The 20776-nt window shown below is 46.0% G+C and overlaps 12 non-coding genes and 2 pseudogenes across 12 annotated transcripts; all 14 read right to left on the bottom strand.

Moving 5' to 3' along the window:
* Positions 1-853: 853 nt before the first annotated feature.
* Positions 854-1044, bottom strand: LOC135011442 (U2 spliceosomal RNA). The gene has a single exon (XR_010210534.1). It is a non-coding gene; the product is annotated as a U2 spliceosomal RNA (small nuclear RNA).
* A 1265-nt stretch (positions 1045-2309) lies between these two features.
* On the bottom strand, positions 2310-2500 carry LOC135011441 (U2 spliceosomal RNA). The gene has a single exon (XR_010210533.1). It is a non-coding gene; the product is annotated as a U2 spliceosomal RNA (small nuclear RNA).
* Positions 2501-3765: 1265 nt separating this feature from the next.
* LOC135011440 (U2 spliceosomal RNA) lies at positions 3766-3956 on the bottom strand. The gene has a single exon (XR_010210532.1). It is a non-coding gene; the product is annotated as a U2 spliceosomal RNA (small nuclear RNA).
* Positions 3957-5221: 1265 nt separating this feature from the next.
* On the bottom strand, positions 5222-5412 carry LOC135011439 (U2 spliceosomal RNA). The gene has a single exon (XR_010210531.1). It is a non-coding gene; the product is annotated as a U2 spliceosomal RNA (small nuclear RNA).
* Positions 5413-6677: 1265 nt separating this feature from the next.
* Positions 6678-6868, bottom strand: LOC135011438 (U2 spliceosomal RNA). Its single transcript, XR_010210530.1, has one exon. It is a non-coding gene; the product is annotated as a U2 spliceosomal RNA (small nuclear RNA).
* Positions 6869-8133: 1265 nt separating this feature from the next.
* Positions 8134-8324, bottom strand: LOC135011437 (U2 spliceosomal RNA). The gene has a single exon (XR_010210529.1). It is a non-coding gene; the product is annotated as a U2 spliceosomal RNA (small nuclear RNA).
* Positions 8325-9589: 1265 nt separating this feature from the next.
* LOC135011436 (U2 spliceosomal RNA) lies at positions 9590-9780 on the bottom strand. Its single transcript, XR_010210528.1, has one exon. It is a non-coding gene; the product is annotated as a U2 spliceosomal RNA (small nuclear RNA).
* A 1265-nt stretch (positions 9781-11045) lies between these two features.
* Positions 11046-11236, bottom strand: LOC135011435 (U2 spliceosomal RNA). The gene has a single exon (XR_010210527.1). It is a non-coding gene; the product is annotated as a U2 spliceosomal RNA (small nuclear RNA).
* A 1265-nt stretch (positions 11237-12501) lies between these two features.
* LOC135011433 (U2 spliceosomal RNA) lies at positions 12502-12692 on the bottom strand. Its single transcript, XR_010210525.1, has one exon. It is a non-coding gene; the product is annotated as a U2 spliceosomal RNA (small nuclear RNA).
* Positions 12693-13957: 1265 nt separating this feature from the next.
* Positions 13958-14148, bottom strand: LOC135011432 (U2 spliceosomal RNA). The gene has a single exon (XR_010210524.1). It is a non-coding gene; the product is annotated as a U2 spliceosomal RNA (small nuclear RNA).
* A 1265-nt stretch (positions 14149-15413) lies between these two features.
* On the bottom strand, positions 15414-15635 carry LOC135011457 (U2 spliceosomal RNA; annotated as a pseudogene).
* Positions 15636-17146: 1511 nt separating this feature from the next.
* LOC135011458 (U2 spliceosomal RNA) lies at positions 17147-17240 on the bottom strand (annotated as a pseudogene).
* Positions 17241-18505: 1265 nt separating this feature from the next.
* Positions 18506-18696, bottom strand: LOC135011431 (U2 spliceosomal RNA). Its single transcript, XR_010210523.1, has one exon. It is a non-coding gene; the product is annotated as a U2 spliceosomal RNA (small nuclear RNA).
* A 1265-nt stretch (positions 18697-19961) lies between these two features.
* On the bottom strand, positions 19962-20152 carry LOC135011430 (U2 spliceosomal RNA). Its single transcript, XR_010210522.1, has one exon. It is a non-coding gene; the product is annotated as a U2 spliceosomal RNA (small nuclear RNA).
* Positions 20153-20776: the final 624 nt, after the last annotated feature.

Raw genomic sequence — 20776 nt, 5'->3', positions numbered from 1 at the left:
CATCACTTAAGCAGTGGGACATTCATTCTGCAATGGAAGGTTCCCTGGCTGCCTTGAACCTCCTGTCTCTAAAATCTGGATTGTTTCAACCAACCCGTTCATCCTGGCAGGCAGATTTCAATTTTTCACTACAGTGTGAGGGCTCTGTGAAGTCATCATGATGCACACTCTATGATGTCATCATGATGCGACACATGTGATGTCATCATTATGCGACACACGTGATGTCACAATGTGCTTGGCTGTATGGACTGCATTTGCTTGGCTTGCTAACTGACATCCACTTGAGGGAGACACACACCAGGAGATGGATGCAGCATATACACATACTGCAGAGCTTGTGCCTTTAGTGCCTGTAACAGCAACTATCCACACCTCCTGCAACCAGCGTGGACACCACCGCCACAAAAATAAAAATTAGTTCCAAACATGAACAGGTCGAAAAGACCAGCCGAAAGGATGATCATGATAGTAAGTTAAAAATGTAGGAATTCATTTCGAAGAGGTAAGGCTTCTTCGTTCGTACTTAGTTTGCATTCAAGAATTAGGCCTACGTAGGCCTCACATCCAAATGCTGATCAACTGTTTCAATTTGTCTTGTGCAGAAGGAGGGAATTCAATGGAGACAAGAAGTAGACGCTAAATAAGACTCCACACAGTAGTTCACAGGTGCTTTTATTCATCCATTGTAACATTTTAATAGACAGCAAAGATTGAATACAATTTTGACACAGTATAAAAAGCATGCTTACAAAATCCAAGAGTTGATCAATGCAGCAGGCAAAAAAACATTGCAAATCCTGGGGAATAAGCTGAGAAGTCAGCATTCATCTATTTTTGGAATACAGAATAGGAAAGGTGCACCGGTCCCGGAGGTACTGCAATACCGGGTCAATGCGTGGAGTGGACAGAGCAAGCTCTTCTTCCATCTCCCTGTTCTAAAAATCCATTTAATATATGGCCCCCAGATAGGGGGCGTATCAGATATTAAACTGATAAGAACAGATACTACACTTGATCTTAGCCAAAAGGCCGAGAAGCGATAACCCGAATGTGGGCTGAGGGACCGGCGCAACCGAAACAGGATCTACAATCCATCATGGAGAATCACCCTCCCCAACGCACGCTCACACTATCTGCAGATTGACTTGACTTTTGTTGGCGGCGGCGGCGACAGCAAAGAAGAGGAGGAAGGAAGGAGAAGTCCGGACTGACAAGCAGGCAGTCACCCAGGCGCGCGCAACCACATTCCATCACTCACTCCTGCATCGTGAGTTTTCTCTCCTCTCCTGTCTTGCTGGCTGCTTGACTGACTGACTGGCTGGCTGATGCACAATCATTTGCATTTGGTCCGCCTCCGACAACCACACCCACCAGACGTCTGCCGCCCGTCCCGTCTGTCCCTGCTGGCTCCGTGCTTATTATCACATTGACACAATGCTATGCACTTGCACTTCATCACTTAAGCAGTGGGACATTCATTCTGCAATGGAAGGTTCCCTGGCTGCCTTGAACCTCCTGTCTCTAAAATCTGGATTGTTTCAACCAACCCGTTCATCCTGGCAGGCAGATTTCAATTTTTCACTACAGTGTGAGGGCTCTGTGAAGTCATCATGATGCACACTCTATGATGTCATCATGATGCGACACATGTGATGTCATCATTATGCGACACACGTGATGTCACAATGTGCTTGGCTGTATGGACTGCATTTGCTTGGCTTGCTAACTGACATCCACTTGAGGGAGACACACACCAGGAGATGGATGCAGCATATACACATACTGCAGAGCTTGTGCCTTTAGTGCCTGTAACAGCAACTATCCACACCTCCTGCAACCAGCGTGGACACCACCGCCACAAAAATAAAAATTAGTTCCAAACATGAACAGGTCGAAAAGACCAGCCGAAAGGATGATCATGATAGTAAGTTAAAAATGTAGGAATTCATTTCGAAGAGGTAAGGCTTCTTCGTTCGTACTTAGTTTGCATTCAAGAATTAGGCCTACGTAGGCCTCACATCCAAATGCTGATCAACTGTTTCAATTTGTCTTGTGCAGAAGGAGGGAATTCAATGGAGACAAGAAGTAGACGCTAAATAAGACTCCACACAGTAGTTCACAGGTGCTTTTATTCATCCATTGTAACATTTTAATAGACAGCAAAGATTGAATACAATTTTGACACAGTATAAAAAGCATGCTTACAAAATCCAAGAGTTGATCAATGCAGCAGGCAAAAAAACATTGCAAATCCTGGGGAATAAGCTGAGAAGTCAGCATTCATCTATTTTTGGAATACAGAATAGGAAAGGTGCACCGGTCCCGGAGGTACTGCAATACCGGGTCAATGCGTGGAGTGGACAGAGCAAGCTCTTCTTCCATCTCCCTGTTCTAAAAATCCATTTAATATATGGCCCCCAGATAGGGGGCGTATCAGATATTAAACTGATAAGAACAGATACTACACTTGATCTTAGCCAAAAGGCCGAGAAGCGATAACCCGAATGTGGGCTGAGGGACCGGCGCAACCGAAACAGGATCTACAATCCATCATGGAGAATCACCCTCCCCAACGCACGCTCACACTATCTGCAGATTGACTTGACTTTTGTTGGCGGCGGCGGCGACAGCAAAGAAGAGGAGGAAGGAAGGAGAAGTCCGGACTGACAAGCAGGCAGTCACCCAGGCGCGCGCAACCACATTCCATCACTCACTCCTGCATCGTGAGTTTTCTCTCCTCTCCTGTCTTGCTGGCTGCTTGACTGACTGACTGGCTGGCTGATGCACAATCATTTGCATTTGGTCCGCCTCCGACAACCACACCCACCAGACGTCTGCCGCCCGTCCCGTCTGTCCCTGCTGGCTCCGTGCTTATTATCACATTGACACAATGCTATGCACTTGCACTTCATCACTTAAGCAGTGGGACATTCATTCTGCAATGGAAGGTTCCCTGGCTGCCTTGAACCTCCTGTCTCTAAAATCTGGATTGTTTCAACCAACCCGTTCATCCTGGCAGGCAGATTTCAATTTTTCACTACAGTGTGAGGGCTCTGTGAAGTCATCATGATGCACACTCTATGATGTCATCATGATGCGACACATGTGATGTCATCATTATGCGACACACGTGATGTCACAATGTGCTTGGCTGTATGGACTGCATTTGCTTGGCTTGCTAACTGACATCCACTTGAGGGAGACACACACCAGGAGATGGATGCAGCATATACACATACTGCAGAGCTTGTGCCTTTAGTGCCTGTAACAGCAACTATCCACACCTCCTGCAACCAGCGTGGACACCACCGCCACAAAAATAAAAATTAGTTCCAAACATGAACAGGTCGAAAAGACCAGCCGAAAGGATGATCATGATAGTAAGTTAAAAATGTAGGAATTCATTTCGAAGAGGTAAGGCTTCTTCGTTCGTACTTAGTTTGCATTCAAGAATTAGGCCTACGTAGGCCTCACATCCAAATGCTGATCAACTGTTTCAATTTGTCTTGTGCAGAAGGAGGGAATTCAATGGAGACAAGAAGTAGACGCTAAATAAGACTCCACACAGTAGTTCACAGGTGCTTTTATTCATCCATTGTAACATTTTAATAGACAGCAAAGATTGAATACAATTTTGACACAGTATAAAAAGCATGCTTACAAAATCCAAGAGTTGATCAATGCAGCAGGCAAAAAAACATTGCAAATCCTGGGGAATAAGCTGAGAAGTCAGCATTCATCTATTTTTGGAATACAGAATAGGAAAGGTGCACCGGTCCCGGAGGTACTGCAATACCGGGTCAATGCGTGGAGTGGACAGAGCAAGCTCTTCTTCCATCTCCCTGTTCTAAAAATCCATTTAATATATGGCCCCCAGATAGGGGGCGTATCAGATATTAAACTGATAAGAACAGATACTACACTTGATCTTAGCCAAAAGGCCGAGAAGCGATAACCCGAATGTGGGCTGAGGGACCGGCGCAACCGAAACAGGATCTACAATCCATCATGGAGAATCACCCTCCCCAACGCACGCTCACACTATCTGCAGATTGACTTGACTTTTGTTGGCGGCGGCGGCGACAGCAAAGAAGAGGAGGAAGGAAGGAGAAGTCCGGACTGACAAGCAGGCAGTCACCCAGGCGCGCGCAACCACATTCCATCACTCACTCCTGCATCGTGAGTTTTCTCTCCTCTCCTGTCTTGCTGGCTGCTTGACTGACTGACTGGCTGGCTGATGCACAATCATTTGCATTTGGTCCGCCTCCGACAACCACACCCACCAGACGTCTGCCGCCCGTCCCGTCTGTCCCTGCTGGCTCCGTGCTTATTATCACATTGACACAATGCTATGCACTTGCACTTCATCACTTAAGCAGTGGGACATTCATTCTGCAATGGAAGGTTCCCTGGCTGCCTTGAACCTCCTGTCTCTAAAATCTGGATTGTTTCAACCAACCCGTTCATCCTGGCAGGCAGATTTCAATTTTTCACTACAGTGTGAGGGCTCTGTGAAGTCATCATGATGCACACTCTATGATGTCATCATGATGCGACACATGTGATGTCATCATTATGCGACACACGTGATGTCACAATGTGCTTGGCTGTATGGACTGCATTTGCTTGGCTTGCTAACTGACATCCACTTGAGGGAGACACACACCAGGAGATGGATGCAGCATATACACATACTGCAGAGCTTGTGCCTTTAGTGCCTGTAACAGCAACTATCCACACCTCCTGCAACCAGCGTGGACACCACCGCCACAAAAATAAAAATTAGTTCCAAACATGAACAGGTCGAAAAGACCAGCCGAAAGGATGATCATGATAGTAAGTTAAAAATGTAGGAATTCATTTCGAAGAGGTAAGGCTTCTTCGTTCGTACTTAGTTTGCATTCAAGAATTAGGCCTACGTAGGCCTCACATCCAAATGCTGATCAACTGTTTCAATTTGTCTTGTGCAGAAGGAGGGAATTCAATGGAGACAAGAAGTAGACGCTAAATAAGACTCCACACAGTAGTTCACAGGTGCTTTTATTCATCCATTGTAACATTTTAATAGACAGCAAAGATTGAATACAATTTTGACACAGTATAAAAAGCATGCTTACAAAATCCAAGAGTTGATCAATGCAGCAGGCAAAAAAACATTGCAAATCCTGGGGAATAAGCTGAGAAGTCAGCATTCATCTATTTTTGGAATACAGAATAGGAAAGGTGCACCGGTCCCGGAGGTACTGCAATACCGGGTCAATGCGTGGAGTGGACAGAGCAAGCTCTTCTTCCATCTCCCTGTTCTAAAAATCCATTTAATATATGGCCCCCAGATAGGGGGCGTATCAGATATTAAACTGATAAGAACAGATACTACACTTGATCTTAGCCAAAAGGCCGAGAAGCGATAACCCGAATGTGGGCTGAGGGACCGGCGCAACCGAAACAGGATCTACAATCCATCATGGAGAATCACCCTCCCCAACGCACGCTCACACTATCTGCAGATTGACTTGACTTTTGTTGGCGGCGGCGGCGACAGCAAAGAAGAGGAGGAAGGAAGGAGAAGTCCGGACTGACAAGCAGGCAGTCACCCAGGCGCGCGCAACCACATTCCATCACTCACTCCTGCATCGTGAGTTTTCTCTCCTCTCCTGTCTTGCTGGCTGCTTGACTGACTGACTGGCTGGCTGATGCACAATCATTTGCATTTGGTCCGCCTCCGACAACCACACCCACCAGACGTCTGCCGCCCGTCCCGTCTGTCCCTGCTGGCTCCGTGCTTATTATCACATTGACACAATGCTATGCACTTGCACTTCATCACTTAAGCAGTGGGACATTCATTCTGCAATGGAAGGTTCCCTGGCTGCCTTGAACCTCCTGTCTCTAAAATCTGGATTGTTTCAACCAACCCGTTCATCCTGGCAGGCAGATTTCAATTTTTCACTACAGTGTGAGGGCTCTGTGAAGTCATCATGATGCACACTCTATGATGTCATCATGATGCGACACATGTGATGTCATCATTATGCGACACACGTGATGTCACAATGTGCTTGGCTGTATGGACTGCATTTGCTTGGCTTGCTAACTGACATCCACTTGAGGGAGACACACACCAGGAGATGGATGCAGCATATACACATACTGCAGAGCTTGTGCCTTTAGTGCCTGTAACAGCAACTATCCACACCTCCTGCAACCAGCGTGGACACCACCGCCACAAAAATAAAAATTAGTTCCAAACATGAACAGGTCGAAAAGACCAGCCGAAAGGATGATCATGATAGTAAGTTAAAAATGTAGGAATTCATTTCGAAGAGGTAAGGCTTCTTCGTTCGTACTTAGTTTGCATTCAAGAATTAGGCCTACGTAGGCCTCACATCCAAATGCTGATCAACTGTTTCAATTTGTCTTGTGCAGAAGGAGGGAATTCAATGGAGACAAGAAGTAGACGCTAAATAAGACTCCACACAGTAGTTCACAGGTGCTTTTATTCATCCATTGTAACATTTTAATAGACAGCAAAGATTGAATACAATTTTGACACAGTATAAAAAGCATGCTTACAAAATCCAAGAGTTGATCAATGCAGCAGGCAAAAAAACATTGCAAATCCTGGGGAATAAGCTGAGAAGTCAGCATTCATCTATTTTTGGAATACAGAATAGGAAAGGTGCACCGGTCCCGGAGGTACTGCAATACCGGGTCAATGCGTGGAGTGGACAGAGCAAGCTCTTCTTCCATCTCCCTGTTCTAAAAATCCATTTAATATATGGCCCCCAGATAGGGGGCGTATCAGATATTAAACTGATAAGAACAGATACTACACTTGATCTTAGCCAAAAGGCCGAGAAGCGATAACCCGAATGTGGGCTGAGGGACCGGCGCAACCGAAACAGGATCTACAATCCATCATGGAGAATCACCCTCCCCAACGCACGCTCACACTATCTGCAGATTGACTTGACTTTTGTTGGCGGCGGCGGCGACAGCAAAGAAGAGGAGGAAGGAAGGAGAAGTCCGGACTGACAAGCAGGCAGTCACCCAGGCGCGCGCAACCACATTCCATCACTCACTCCTGCATCGTGAGTTTTCTCTCCTCTCCTGTCTTGCTGGCTGCTTGACTGACTGACTGGCTGGCTGATGCACAATCATTTGCATTTGGTCCGCCTCCGACAACCACACCCACCAGACGTCTGCCGCCCGTCCCGTCTGTCCCTGCTGGCTCCGTGCTTATTATCACATTGACACAATGCTATGCACTTGCACTTCATCACTTAAGCAGTGGGACATTCATTCTGCAATGGAAGGTTCCCTGGCTGCCTTGAACCTCCTGTCTCTAAAATCTGGATTGTTTCAACCAACCCGTTCATCCTGGCAGGCAGATTTCAATTTTTCACTACAGTGTGAGGGCTCTGTGAAGTCATCATGATGCACACTCTATGATGTCATCATGATGCGACACATGTGATGTCATCATTATGCGACACACGTGATGTCACAATGTGCTTGGCTGTATGGACTGCATTTGCTTGGCTTGCTAACTGACATCCACTTGAGGGAGACACACACCAGGAGATGGATGCAGCATATACACATACTGCAGAGCTTGTGCCTTTAGTGCCTGTAACAGCAACTATCCACACCTCCTGCAACCAGCGTGGACACCACCGCCACAAAAATAAAAATTAGTTCCAAACATGAACAGGTCGAAAAGACCAGCCGAAAGGATGATCATGATAGTAAGTTAAAAATGTAGGAATTCATTTCGAAGAGGTAAGGCTTCTTCGTTCGTACTTAGTTTGCATTCAAGAATTAGGCCTACGTAGGCCTCACATCCAAATGCTGATCAACTGTTTCAATTTGTCTTGTGCAGAAGGAGGGAATTCAATGGAGACAAGAAGTAGACGCTAAATAAGACTCCACACAGTAGTTCACAGGTGCTTTTATTCATCCATTGTAACATTTTAATAGACAGCAAAGATTGAATACAATTTTGACACAGTATAAAAAGCATGCTTACAAAATCCAAGAGTTGATCAATGCAGCAGGCAAAAAAACATTGCAAATCCTGGGGAATAAGCTGAGAAGTCAGCATTCATCTATTTTTGGAATACAGAATAGGAAAGGTGCACCGGTCCCGGAGGTACTGCAATACCGGGTCAATGCGTGGAGTGGACAGAGCAAGCTCTTCTTCCATCTCCCTGTTCTAAAAATCCATTTAATATATGGCCCCCAGATAGGGGGCGTATCAGATATTAAACTGATAAGAACAGATACTACACTTGATCTTAGCCAAAAGGCCGAGAAGCGATAACCCGAATGTGGGCTGAGGGACCGGCGCAACCGAAACAGGATCTACAATCCATCATGGAGAATCACCCTCCCCAACGCACGCTCACACTATCTGCAGATTGACTTGACTTTTGTTGGCGGCGGCGGCGACAGCAAAGAAGAGGAGGAAGGAAGGAGAAGTCCGGACTGACAAGCAGGCAGTCACCCAGGCGCGCGCAACCACATTCCATCACTCACTCCTGCATCGTGAGTTTTCTCTCCTCTCCTGTCTTGCTGGCTGCTTGACTGACTGACTGGCTGGCTGATGCACAATCATTTGCATTTGGTCCGCCTCCGACAACCACACCCACCAGACGTCTGCCGCCCGTCCCGTCTGTCCCTGCTGGCTCCGTGCTTATTATCACATTGACACAATGCTATGCACTTGCACTTCATCACTTAAGCAGTGGGACATTCATTCTGCAATGGAAGGTTCCCTGGCTGCCTTGAACCTCCTGTCTCTAAAATCTGGATTGTTTCAACCAACCCGTTCATCCTGGCAGGCAGATTTCAATTTTTCACTACAGTGTGAGGGCTCTGTGAAGTCATCATGATGCACACTCTATGATGTCATCATGATGCGACACATGTGATGTCATCATTATGCGACACACGTGATGTCACAATGTGCTTGGCTGTATGGACTGCATTTGCTTGGCTTGCTAACTGACATCCACTTGAGGGAGACACACACCAGGAGATGGATGCAGCATATACACATACTGCAGAGCTTGTGCCTTTAGTGCCTGTAACAGCAACTATCCACACCTCCTGCAACCAGCGTGGACACCACCGCCACAAAAATAAAAATTAGTTCCAAACATGAACAGGTCGAAAAGACCAGCCGAAAGGATGATCATGATAGTAAGTTAAAAATGTAGGAATTCATTTCGAAGAGGTAAGGCTTCTTCGTTCGTACTTAGTTTGCATTCAAGAATTAGGCCTACGTAGGCCTCACATCCAAATGCTGATCAACTGTTTCAATTTGTCTTGTGCAGAAGGAGGGAATTCAATGGAGACAAGAAGTAGACGCTAAATAAGACTCCACACAGTAGTTCACAGGTGCTTTTATTCATCCATTGTAACATTTTAATAGACAGCAAAGATTGAATACAATTTTGACACAGTATAAAAAGCATGCTTACAAAATCCAAGAGTTGATCAATGCAGCAGGCAAAAAAACATTGCAAATCCTGGGGAATAAGCTGAGAAGTCAGCATTCATCTATTTTTGGAATACAGAATAGGAAAGGTGCACCGGTCCCGGAGGTACTGCAATACCGGGTCAATGCGTGGAGTGGACAGAGCAAGCTCTTCTTCCATCTCCCTGTTCTAAAAATCCATTTAATATATGGCCCCCAGATAGGGGGCGTATCAGATATTAAACTGATAAGAACAGATACTACACTTGATCTTAGCCAAAAGGCCGAGAAGCGATAACCCGAATGTGGGCTGAGGGACCGGCGCAACCGAAACAGGATCTACAATCCATCATGGAGAATCACCCTCCCCAACGCACGCTCACACTATCTGCAGATTGACTTGACTTTTGTTGGCGGCGGCGGCGACAGCAAAGAAGAGGAGGAAGGAAGGAGAAGTCCGGACTGACAAGCAGGCAGTCACCCAGGCGCGCGCAACCACATTCCATCACTCACTCCTGCATCGTGAGTTTTCTCTCCTCTCCTGTCTTGCTGGCTGCTTGACTGACTGACTGGCTGGCTGATGCACAATCATTTGCATTTGGTCCGCCTCCGACAACCACACCCACCAGACGTCTGCCGCCCGTCCCGTCTGTCCCTGCTGGCTCCGTGCTTATTATCACATTGACACAATGCTATGCACTTGCACTTCATCACTTAAGCAGTGGGACATTCATTCTGCAATGGAAGGTTCCCTGGCTGCCTTGAACCTCCTGTCTCTAAAATCTGGATTGTTTCAACCAACCCGTTCATCCTGGCAGGCAGATTTCAATTTTTCACTACAGTGTGAGGGCTCTGTGAAGTCATCATGATGCACACTCTATGATGTCATCATGATGCGACACATGTGATGTCATCATTATGCGACACACGTGATGTCACAATGTGCTTGGCTGTATGGACTGCATTTGCTTGGCTTGCTAACTGACATCCACTTGAGGGAGACACACACCAGGAGATGGATGCAGCATATACACATACTGCAGAGCTTGTGCCTTTAGTGCCTGTAACAGCAACTATCCACACCTCCTGCAACCAGCGTGGACACCACCGCCACAAAAATAAAAATTAGTTCCAAACATGAACAGGTCGAAAAGACCAGCCGAAAGGATGATCATGATAGTAAGTTAAAAATGTAGGAATTCATTTCGAAGAGGTAAGGCTTCTTCGTTCGTACTTAGTTTGCATTCAAGAATTAGGCCTACGTAGGCCTCACATCCAAATGCTGATCAACTGTTTCAATTTGTCTTGTGCAGAAGGAGGGAATTCAATGGAGACAAGAAGTAGACGCTAAATAAGACTCCACACAGTAGTTCACAGGTGCTTTTATTCATCCATTGTAACATTTTAATAGACAGCAAAGATTGAATACAATTTTGACACAGTATAAAAAGCATGCTTACAAAATCCAAGAGTTGATCAATGCAGCAGGCAAAAAAACATTGCAAATCCTGGGGAATAAGCTGAGAAGTCAGCATTCATCTATTTTTGGAATACAGAATAGGAAAGGTGCACCGGTCCCGGAGGTACTGCAATACCGGGTCAATGCGTGGAGTGGACAGAGCAAGCTCTTCTTCCATCTCCCTGTTCTAAAAATCCATTTAATATATGGCCCCCAGATAGGGGGCGTATCAGATATTAAACTGATAAGAACAGATACTACACTTGATCTTAGCCAAAAGGCCGAGAAGCGATAACCCGAATGTGGGCTGAGGGACCGGCGCAACCGAAACAGGATCTACAATCCATCATGGAGAATCACCCTCCCCAACGCACGCTCACACTATCTGCAGATTGACTTGACTTTTGTTGGCGGCGGCGGCGACAGCAAAGAAGAGGAGGAAGGAAGGAGAAGTCCGGACTGACAAGCAGGCAGTCACCCAGGCGCGCGCAACCACATTCCATCACTCACTCCTGCATCGTGAGTTTTCTCTCCTCTCCTGTCTTGCTGGCTGCTTGACTGACTGACTGGCTGGCTGATGCACAATCATTTGCATTTGGTCCGCCTCCGACAACCACACCCACCAGACGTCTGCCGCCCGTCCCGTCTGTCCCTGCTGGCTCCGTGCTTATTATCACATTGACACAATGCTATGCACTTGCACTTCATCACTTAAGCAGTGGGACATTCATTCTGCAATGGAAGGTTCCCTGGCTGCCTTGAACCTCCTGTCTCTAAAATCTGGATTGTTTCAACCAACCCGTTCATCCTGGCAGGCAGATTTCAATTTTTCACTACAGTGTGAGGGCTCTGTGAAGTCATCATGATGCACACTCTATGATGTCATCATGATGCGACACATGTGATGTCATCATTATGCGACACACGTGATGTCACAATGTGCTTGGCTGTATGGACTGCATTTGCTTGGCTTGCTAACTGACATCCACTTGAGGGAGACACACACCAGGAGATGGATGCAGCATATACACATACTGCAGAGCTTGTGCCTTTAGTGCCTGTAACAGCAACTATCCACACCTCCTGCAACCAGCGTGGACACCACCGCCACAAAAATAAAAATTAGTTCCAAACATGAACAGGTCGAAAAGACCAGCCGAAAGGATGATCATGATAGTAAGTTAAAAATGTAGGAATTCATTTCGAAGAGGTAAGGCTTCTTCGTTCGTACTTAGTTTGCATTCAAGAATTAGGCCTACGTAGGCCTCACATCCAAATGCTGATCAACTGTTTCAATTTGTCTTGTGCAGAAGGAGGGAATTCAATGGAGACAAGAAGTAGACGCTAAATAAGACTCCACACAGTAGTTCACAGGTGCTTTTATTCATCCATTGTAACATTTTAATAGACAGCAAAGATTGAATACAATTTTGACACAGTATAAAAAGCATGCTTACAAAATCCAAGAGTTGATCAATGCAGCAGGCAAAAAAACATTGCAAATCCTGGGGAATAAGCTGAGAAGTCAGCATTCATCTATTTTTGGAATACAGAATAGGAAAGGTGCACCGGTCCCGGAGGTACTGCAATACCGGGTCAATGCGTGGAGTGGACAGAGCAAGCTCTTCTTCCATCTCCCTGTTCTAAAAATCCATTTAATATATGGCCCCCAGATAGGGGGCGTATCAGATATTAAACTGATAAGAACAGATACTACACTTGATCTTAGCCAAAAGGCCGAGAAGCGATAACCCGAATGTGGGCTGAGGGACCGGCGCAACCGAAACAGGATCTACAATCCATCATGGAGAATCACCCTCCCCAACGCACGCTCACACTATCTGCAGATTGACTTGACTTTTGTTGGCGGCGGCGGCGACAGCAAAGAAGAGGAGGAAGGAAGGAGAAGTCCGGACTGACAAGCAGGCAGTCACCCAGGCGCGCGCAACCACATTCCATCACTCACTCCTGCATCGTGAGTTTTCTCTCCTCTCCTGTCTTGCTGGCTGCTTGACTGACTGACTGGCTGGCTGATGCACAATCATTTGCATTTGGTCCGCCTCCGACAACCACACCCACCAGACGTCTGCCGCCCGTCCCGTCTGTCCCTGCTGGCTCCGTGCTTATTATCACATTGACACAATGCTATGCACTTGCACTTCATCACTTAAGCAGTGGGACATTCATTCTGCAATGGAAGGTTCCCTGGCTGCCTTGAACCTCCTGTCTCTAAAATCTGGATTGTTTCAACCAACCCGTTCATCCTGGCAGGCAGATTTCAATTTTTCACTACAGTGTGAGGGCTCTGTGAAGTCATCATGATGCACACTCTATGATGTCATCATGATGCGACACATGTGATGTCATCATTATGCGACACACGTGATGTCACAATGTGCTTGGCTGTATGGACTGCATTTGCTTGGCTTGCTAACTGACATCCACTTGAGGGAGACACACACCAGGAGATGGATGCAGCATATACACATACTGCAGAGCTTGTGCCTTTAGTGCCTGTAACAGCAACTATCCACACCTCCTGCAACCAGCGTGGACACCACCGCCACAAAAATAAAAATTAGTTCCAAACATGAACAGGTCGAAAAGACCAGCCGAAAGGATGATCATGATAGTAAGTTAAAAATGTAGGAATTCATTTCGAAGAGGTAAGGCTTCTTCGTTCGTACTTAGTTTGCATTCAAGAATTAGGCCTACGTAGGCCTCACATCCAAATGCTGATCAACTGTTTCAATTTGTCTTGTGCAGAAGGAGGGAATTCAATGGAGACAAGAAGTAGACGCTAAATAAGACTCCACACAGTAGTTCACAGGTGCTTTTATTCATCCATTGTAACATTTTAATAGACAGCAAAGATTGAATACAATTTTGACACAGTATAAAAAGCATGCTTACAAAATCCAAGAGTTGATCAATGCAGCAGGCAAAAAAACATTGCAAATCCTGGGGAATAAGCTGAGAAGTCAGCATTCATCTATTTTTGGAATACAGAATAGGAAAGGTGCACCGGTCCCGGAGGTACTGCAATACCGGGTCAATGCGTGGAGTGGACAGAGCAAGCTCTTCTTCCATCTCCCTGTTCTAAAAATCCATTTAATATATGGCCCCCAGATAGGGGGCGTATCAGATATTAAACTGATAAGAACAGATACTACACTTGATCTTAGCCAAAAGGCCGAGAAGCGATAACCCGAATGTGGGCTGAGGGACCGGCGCAACCGAAACAGGATCTACAATCCATCATGGAGAATCACCCTCCCCAACGCACGCTCACACTATCTGCAGATTGACTTGACTTTTGTTGGCGGCGGCGGCGACAGCAAAGAAGAGGAGGAAGGAAGGAGAAGTCCGGACTGACAAGCAGGCAGTCACCCAGGCGCGCGCAACCACATTCCATCACTCACTCCTGCATCGTGAGTTTTCTCTCCTCTCCTGTCTTGCTGGCTGCTTGACTGACTGACTGGCTGGCTGATGCACAATCATTTGCATTTGGTCCGCCTCCGACAACCACACCCACCAGACGTCTGCCGCCCGTCCCGTCTGTCCCTGCTGGCTCCGTGCTTATTATCACATTGACACAATGCTATGCACTTGCACTTCATCACTTAAGCAGTGGGACATTCATTCTGCAATGGAAGGTTCCCTGGCTGCCTTGAACCTCCTGTCTCTAAAATCTGGATTGTTTCAACCAACCCGTTCATCCTGGCAGGCAGATTTCAATTTTTCACTACAGTGTGAGGGCTCTGTGAAGTCATCATGATGCACACTCTATGATGTCATCATGATGCGACACATGTGATGTCATCATTATGCGACACACGTGATGTCACAATGTGCTTGGCTGTATGGACTGCATTTGCTTGGCTTGCTAACTGACATCCACTTGAGGGAGACACACACCAGGAGATGGATGCAGCATATACACATACTGCAGAGCTTGTGCCTTTAGTGCCTGTAACAGCAACTATCCACACCTCCTGCAACCAGCGTGGACACCACCGCCACAAAAATAAAAATTAGTTCCAAACATGAACAGGTCGAAAAGACCAGCCGAAAGGATGATCATGATAGTAAGTTAAAAATGTAGGAATTCATTTCGAAGAGGTAAGGCTTCTTCGTTCGTACTTAGTTTGCATTCAAGAATTAGGCCTACGTAGGCCTCACATCCAAATGCTGATCAACTGTTTCAATTTGTCTTGTGCAGAAGGAGGGAATTCAATGGAGACAAGAAGTAGACGCTAAATAAGACTCCACACAGTAGTTCACAGGTGCTTTTATTCATCCATTGTAACATTTTAATAGACAGCAAAGATTGAATACAATTTTGACACAGTATAAAAAGCATGCTTACAAAATCCAAGAGTTGATCAATGCAGCAGGCAAAAAAACATTGCAAATCCTGGGGAATAAGCTGAGAAGTCAGCATTCATCTATTTTTGGAATACAGAATAGGAAAGGTGCACCGGTCCCGGAGGTACTGCAATACCGGGTCAATGCGTGGAGTGGACAGAGCAAGCTCTTCTTCCATCTCCCTGTTCTAAAAATCCATTTAATATATGGCCCCCAGATAGGGGGCGTATCAGATATTAAACTGATAAGAACAGATTTTTTTTTTTTTTTTTTTTTTTTTTTCCACTCAGGGTGGTATTAAAACCGGTCTGTTCCAAAAGGAACATGAAAACGAACCTTTACTCCATTAGGTTTTAATACTCAGTCATCATATGTGGTATCCTTTTTTAAATCAGGGAGAAAACACAAAACAACAACAACAAAAAATTTTGCATAACCACGCCTTCTATTTTCCCTCCAAAAACAACCAGCGACGCCCCAAACAATAAGCCTGGGGGCCATTTTACAACAGAGAAGAAAAAAAAAAAGAAAACCATAATCACTTCTTCTTACGTTTAAGTTTACGTCTTTCCCTATAAAATGCTATACCCCACTCCTCCTTTGGATTATAATCCTCTGGTATTATAAGAAAACTTGGATCCATATCCCAAATCTTAAAATCTTGATGTAACATATGTTCCAAAGACATCCTTCTTCTTGAAAAAAACTCAATCGGTATTGCAAAAACATCTAATTCTTCCAAATCCATCTTTCCTAAATCCTTTTTGGCTTTTTTTACTTCACTTTTCCTTTTTATATCAAACACAGATTTCAACTCTTCTTTTCTTTTTACCACTCTCTCCTCTTTACTTTCTGACTGATCTGAAATCGGTGACTCAGTCATTTCCACATTCACCTGACTTTCCTCCATTACTTCCACCTTTTCCTCTTCCATCTGCACAGTCTGCCCAGCTTCTTGCACCCCTTCTGACTGCTTTTCCTGCTCTTTTAAGAGGCTTTCACCTCCAGAACCAACTGCAGTATCTGCCTTCTCAGCATTAGCACTTGCTTCCGGCAAAACACCATCCCCACTGGTCTCATTCAAGCAGTTTCTAGCAGAATGCCCACTCTTCCCACACACATCACAAGTTCTTGGCAGAGGGCATGCTCCAGCCTCATGTCCTGTCTGCTTACAATTCCTACAACATTTACCAGTAGGACATTCCTCTTTCATATGCCCATAATTTAGGCATAGCCTGCAAAATTTTGGCTGTCCTGGATAAAATAAAAAACCACGATATCCTCCCACAGAAAAGTTTGCAGGTGGGTGCATTACTCCACCAACCCCCCCTGGATCTGTCTTCAGCTTAACCCAGAACTTTATTTTGCCATTGAAAACTTCAAAAATGTTCTTTTGTGGAACTCCTCCTCTAACAGTAGAACAATAATGCGAAAGAAAAGCTCTTACCAGATCCAGGGGTGTGTACGGATTATACATATGTACAATCACTGGGCGTTCATTCGTCAAGAATAAGGGAATAACTTCAATTCCATCCATCTTTGGGTCAGACTGGCACTGCTGCATCCTCTCAAATGTAGGCAAGCAAATATTGTCGTCGTACAAGGTCACATCATAAATACCTGTGCTAGGAAAGTCTTGAACACAAAAAATGTCATCCAAACTCAGCTTTGCAATTCCCATCAAAATCTCCTTCATGACGAAACTCAAAGTATTGCTACTGCTCTTCCTCACAATATCGACCTGCAGCCGAAAGGTATTCCTAATGCCCACCATCGTAGCACCGAAACAGACAGGCACACAATCGCCTACTCGTTACCCTAGGGGCCCCCCACAGGGAAGGACCCCCGAGTACCCTCCGGCCAAGACCAAGGCAGCACTGATAAGAACAGATACTACACTTGATCTTAGCCAAAAGGCCGAGAAGCGATAACCCGAATGTGGGCTGAGGGACCGGCGCAACCGAAACAGGATCTACAATCCATCATGGAGAATCACCCTCCCCAACGCACGCTCACACTATCTGCAGATTGACTTGACTTTTGTTGGCGGCGGCGGCGACAGCAAAGAAGAGGAGGAAGGAAGGAGAAGTCCGGACTGACAAGCAGGCAGTCACCCAGGCGCGCGCAACCACATTCCATCACTCACTCCTGCATCGTGAGTTTTCTCTCCTCTCCTGTCTTGCTGGCTGCTTGACTGACTGACTGGCTGGCTGATGCACAATCATTTGCATTTGGTCCGCCTCCGACAACCACACCCACCAGACGTCTGCCGCCCGTCCCGTCTGTCCCTGCTGGCTCCGTGCTTATTATCACATTGACACAATGCTATGCACTTGCACTTCATCACTTAAGCAGTGGGACATTCATTCTGCAATGGAAGGTTCCCTGGCTGCCTTGAACCTCCTGTCTCTAAAATCTGGATTGTTTCAACCAACCCGTTCATCCTGGCAGGCAGATTTCAATTTTTCACTACAGTGTGAGGGCTCTGTGAAGTCATCATGATGCACACTCTATGATGTCATCATGATGCGACACATGTGATGTCATCATTATGCGACACACGTGATGTCACAATGTGCTTGGCTGTATGGACTGCATTTGCTTGGCTTGCTAACTGACATCCACTTGAGGGAGACACACACCAGGAGATGGATGCAGCATATACACATACTGCAGAGCTTGTGCCTTTAGTGCCTGTAACAGCAACTATCCACACCTCCTGCAACCAGCGTGGACACCACCGCCACAAAAATAAAAATTAGTTCCAAACATGAACAGGTCGAAAAGACCAGCCGAAAGGATGATCATGATAGTAAGTTAAAAATGTAGGAATTCATTTCGAAGAGGTAAGGCTTCTTCGTTCGTACTTAGTTTGCATTCAAGAATTAGGCCTACGTAGGCCTCACATCCAAATGCTGATCAACTGTTTCAATTTGTCTTGTGCAGAAGGAGGGAATTCAATGGAGACAAGAAGTAGACGCTAAATAAGACTCCACACAGTAGTTCACAGGTGCTTTTATTCATCCATTGTAACATTTTAATAGACAGCAAAGATTGAATACAATTTTGACACAGTATAAAAAGCATGCTTACAAAATCCAAGAGTTGATCAATGCAGCAGGCAAAAAAACATTGCAAATCCTGGGGAATAAGCTGAGAAGTCAGCATTCATCTATTTTTGGAATACAGAATAGGAAAGGTGCACCGGTCCCGGAGGTACTGCAATACCGGGTCAATGCGTGGAGTGGACAGAGCAAGCTCTTCTTCCATCTCCCTGTTCTAAAAATCCATTTAATATATGGCCCCCAGATAGGGGGCGTATCAGATATTAAACTGATAAGAACAGATACTACACTTGATCTTAGCCAAAAGGCCGAGAAGCGATAACCCGAATGTGGGCTGAGGGACCGGCGCAACCGAAACAGGATCTACAATCCATCATGGAGAATCACCCTCCCCAACGCACGCTCACACTATCTGCAGATTGACTTGACTTTTGTTGGCGGCGGCGGCGACAGCAAAGAAGAGGAGGAAGGAAGGAGAAGTCCGGACTGACAAGCAGGCAGTCACCCAGGCGCGCGCAACCACATTCCATCACTCACTCCTGCATCGTGAGTTTTCTCTCCTCTCCTGTCTTGCTGGCTGCTTGACTGACTGACTGGCTGGCTGATGCACAATCATTTGCATTTGGTCCGCCTCCGACAACCACACCCACCAGACGTCTGCCGCCCGTCCCGTCTGTCCCTGCTGGCTCCGTGCTTATTATCACATTGACACAATGCTATGCACTTGCACTTCATCACTTAAGCAGTGGGACATTCATTCTGCAATGGAAGGTTCCCTGGCTGCCTTGAACCTCCTGTCTCTAAAATCTGGATTGTTTCAACCAACCCGTTCATCCTGGCAGGCAGATTTCAATTTTTCACTACAGTGTGAGGGCTCTGTGAAGTCATCATGATGCACACTCTATGATGTCATCATGATGCGACACATGTGATGTCATCATTATGCGACACACGTGATGTCACAATGTGCTTGGCTGTATGGACTGCATTTGCTTGGCTTGCTAACTGACATCCACTTGAGGGAGACACACACCAGGAGATGGATGCAGCATATACACATACTGCAGAGCTTGTGCCTTTAGTGCCTGTAACAGCAACTATCCACACCTCCTGCAACCAGCGTGGACACCACCGCCACAAAAATAAAAATTAGTTCCAAACATGAACAGGTCGAAAAGACCAGCCGAAAGGATGATCATGATAGTAAGTTAAAAATGTAGGAATTCATTTCGAAGAGGTAAGGCTTCTTCGTTCGTACTTAGTTTGCATTCAAGAATTAGGCCTACGTAGGCCTCACATCCAAATGCTGATCAACTGTTTCAATTTGTCTTGTGCAGAAGGAGGGAATTCAATGGAGACAAGAAGTAGACGCTAAATAAGACTCCACACAGTAGTTCACAGGTGCTTTTATTCATCCATTGTAACATTTTAATAGACAGCAAAGATTGAATACAATTTTGACACAGTATAAAAAGCATGCTTACAAAATCCAAGAGTTGATCAATGCAGCAGGCAAAAAAACATTGCAAATCCTGGGGAATAAGCTGAGAAGTCAGCATTCATCTATTTTTGGAATACAGAATAGGAAAGGTGCACCGGTCCCGGAGGTACTGCAATACCGGGTCAATGCGTGGAGTGGACAGAGCAAGCTCTTCTTCCATCTCCCTGTTCTAAAAATCCATTTAATATATGGCCCCCAGATAGGGGGCGTATCAGATATTAAACTGATAAGAACAGATACTACACTTGATCTTAGCCAAAAGGCCGAGAAGCGATAACCCGAATGTGGGCTGAGGGACCGGCGCAACCGAAACAGGATCTACAATCCATCATGGAGAATCACCCTCCCCAACGCACGCTCACACTATCTGCAGATTGACTTGACTTTTGTTGGCGGCGGCGGCGACAGCAAAGAAGAGGAGGAAGGAAGGAGAAGTCCGGACTGACAAGCAGGCAGTCACCCAGGCGCGCGCAACCACATTCCATCACTCACTCCTGCATCGTGAGTTTTCTCTCCTCTCCTGTCTTGCTGGCTGCTTGACTGACTGACTGGCTGGCTGATGCACAATCATTTGCATTTGGTCCGCCTCCGACAACCACACCCACCAGACGTCTGCCGCCCGTCCCGTCTGTCCCTGCTGGCTCCGTGCTTATTATCACATTGACACAATGCTATGCACTTGCACTTCATCACTTAAGCAGTGGGACATTCATTCTGCAATGGAAGGTTCCCTGGCTGCCTTGAACCTCCTGTCTCTAAAATCTGGATTGTTTCAACCAACCCGTTCATCCTGGCAGGCAGATTTCAATTTTTCACTACAGTGTGAGGGCTCTGTGAAGTCATCATGATGCACACTCTATGATGTCATCATGATGCGACACATGTGATGTCATCATTAT

The sequence above is a fragment of the Pseudophryne corroboree genome, unplaced genomic scaffold, assembly GCF_028390025.1.
Source record: "Pseudophryne corroboree isolate aPseCor3 unplaced genomic scaffold, aPseCor3.hap2 scaffold_2439, whole genome shotgun sequence".
In the NCBI taxonomy this organism is placed as follows: domain Eukaryota; kingdom Metazoa; phylum Chordata; class Amphibia; order Anura; family Myobatrachidae; genus Pseudophryne; species Pseudophryne corroboree.
Note: the sequence above shows the minus strand (reverse complement) of the source record. Positions and strands in the feature narration are given on the sequence as shown.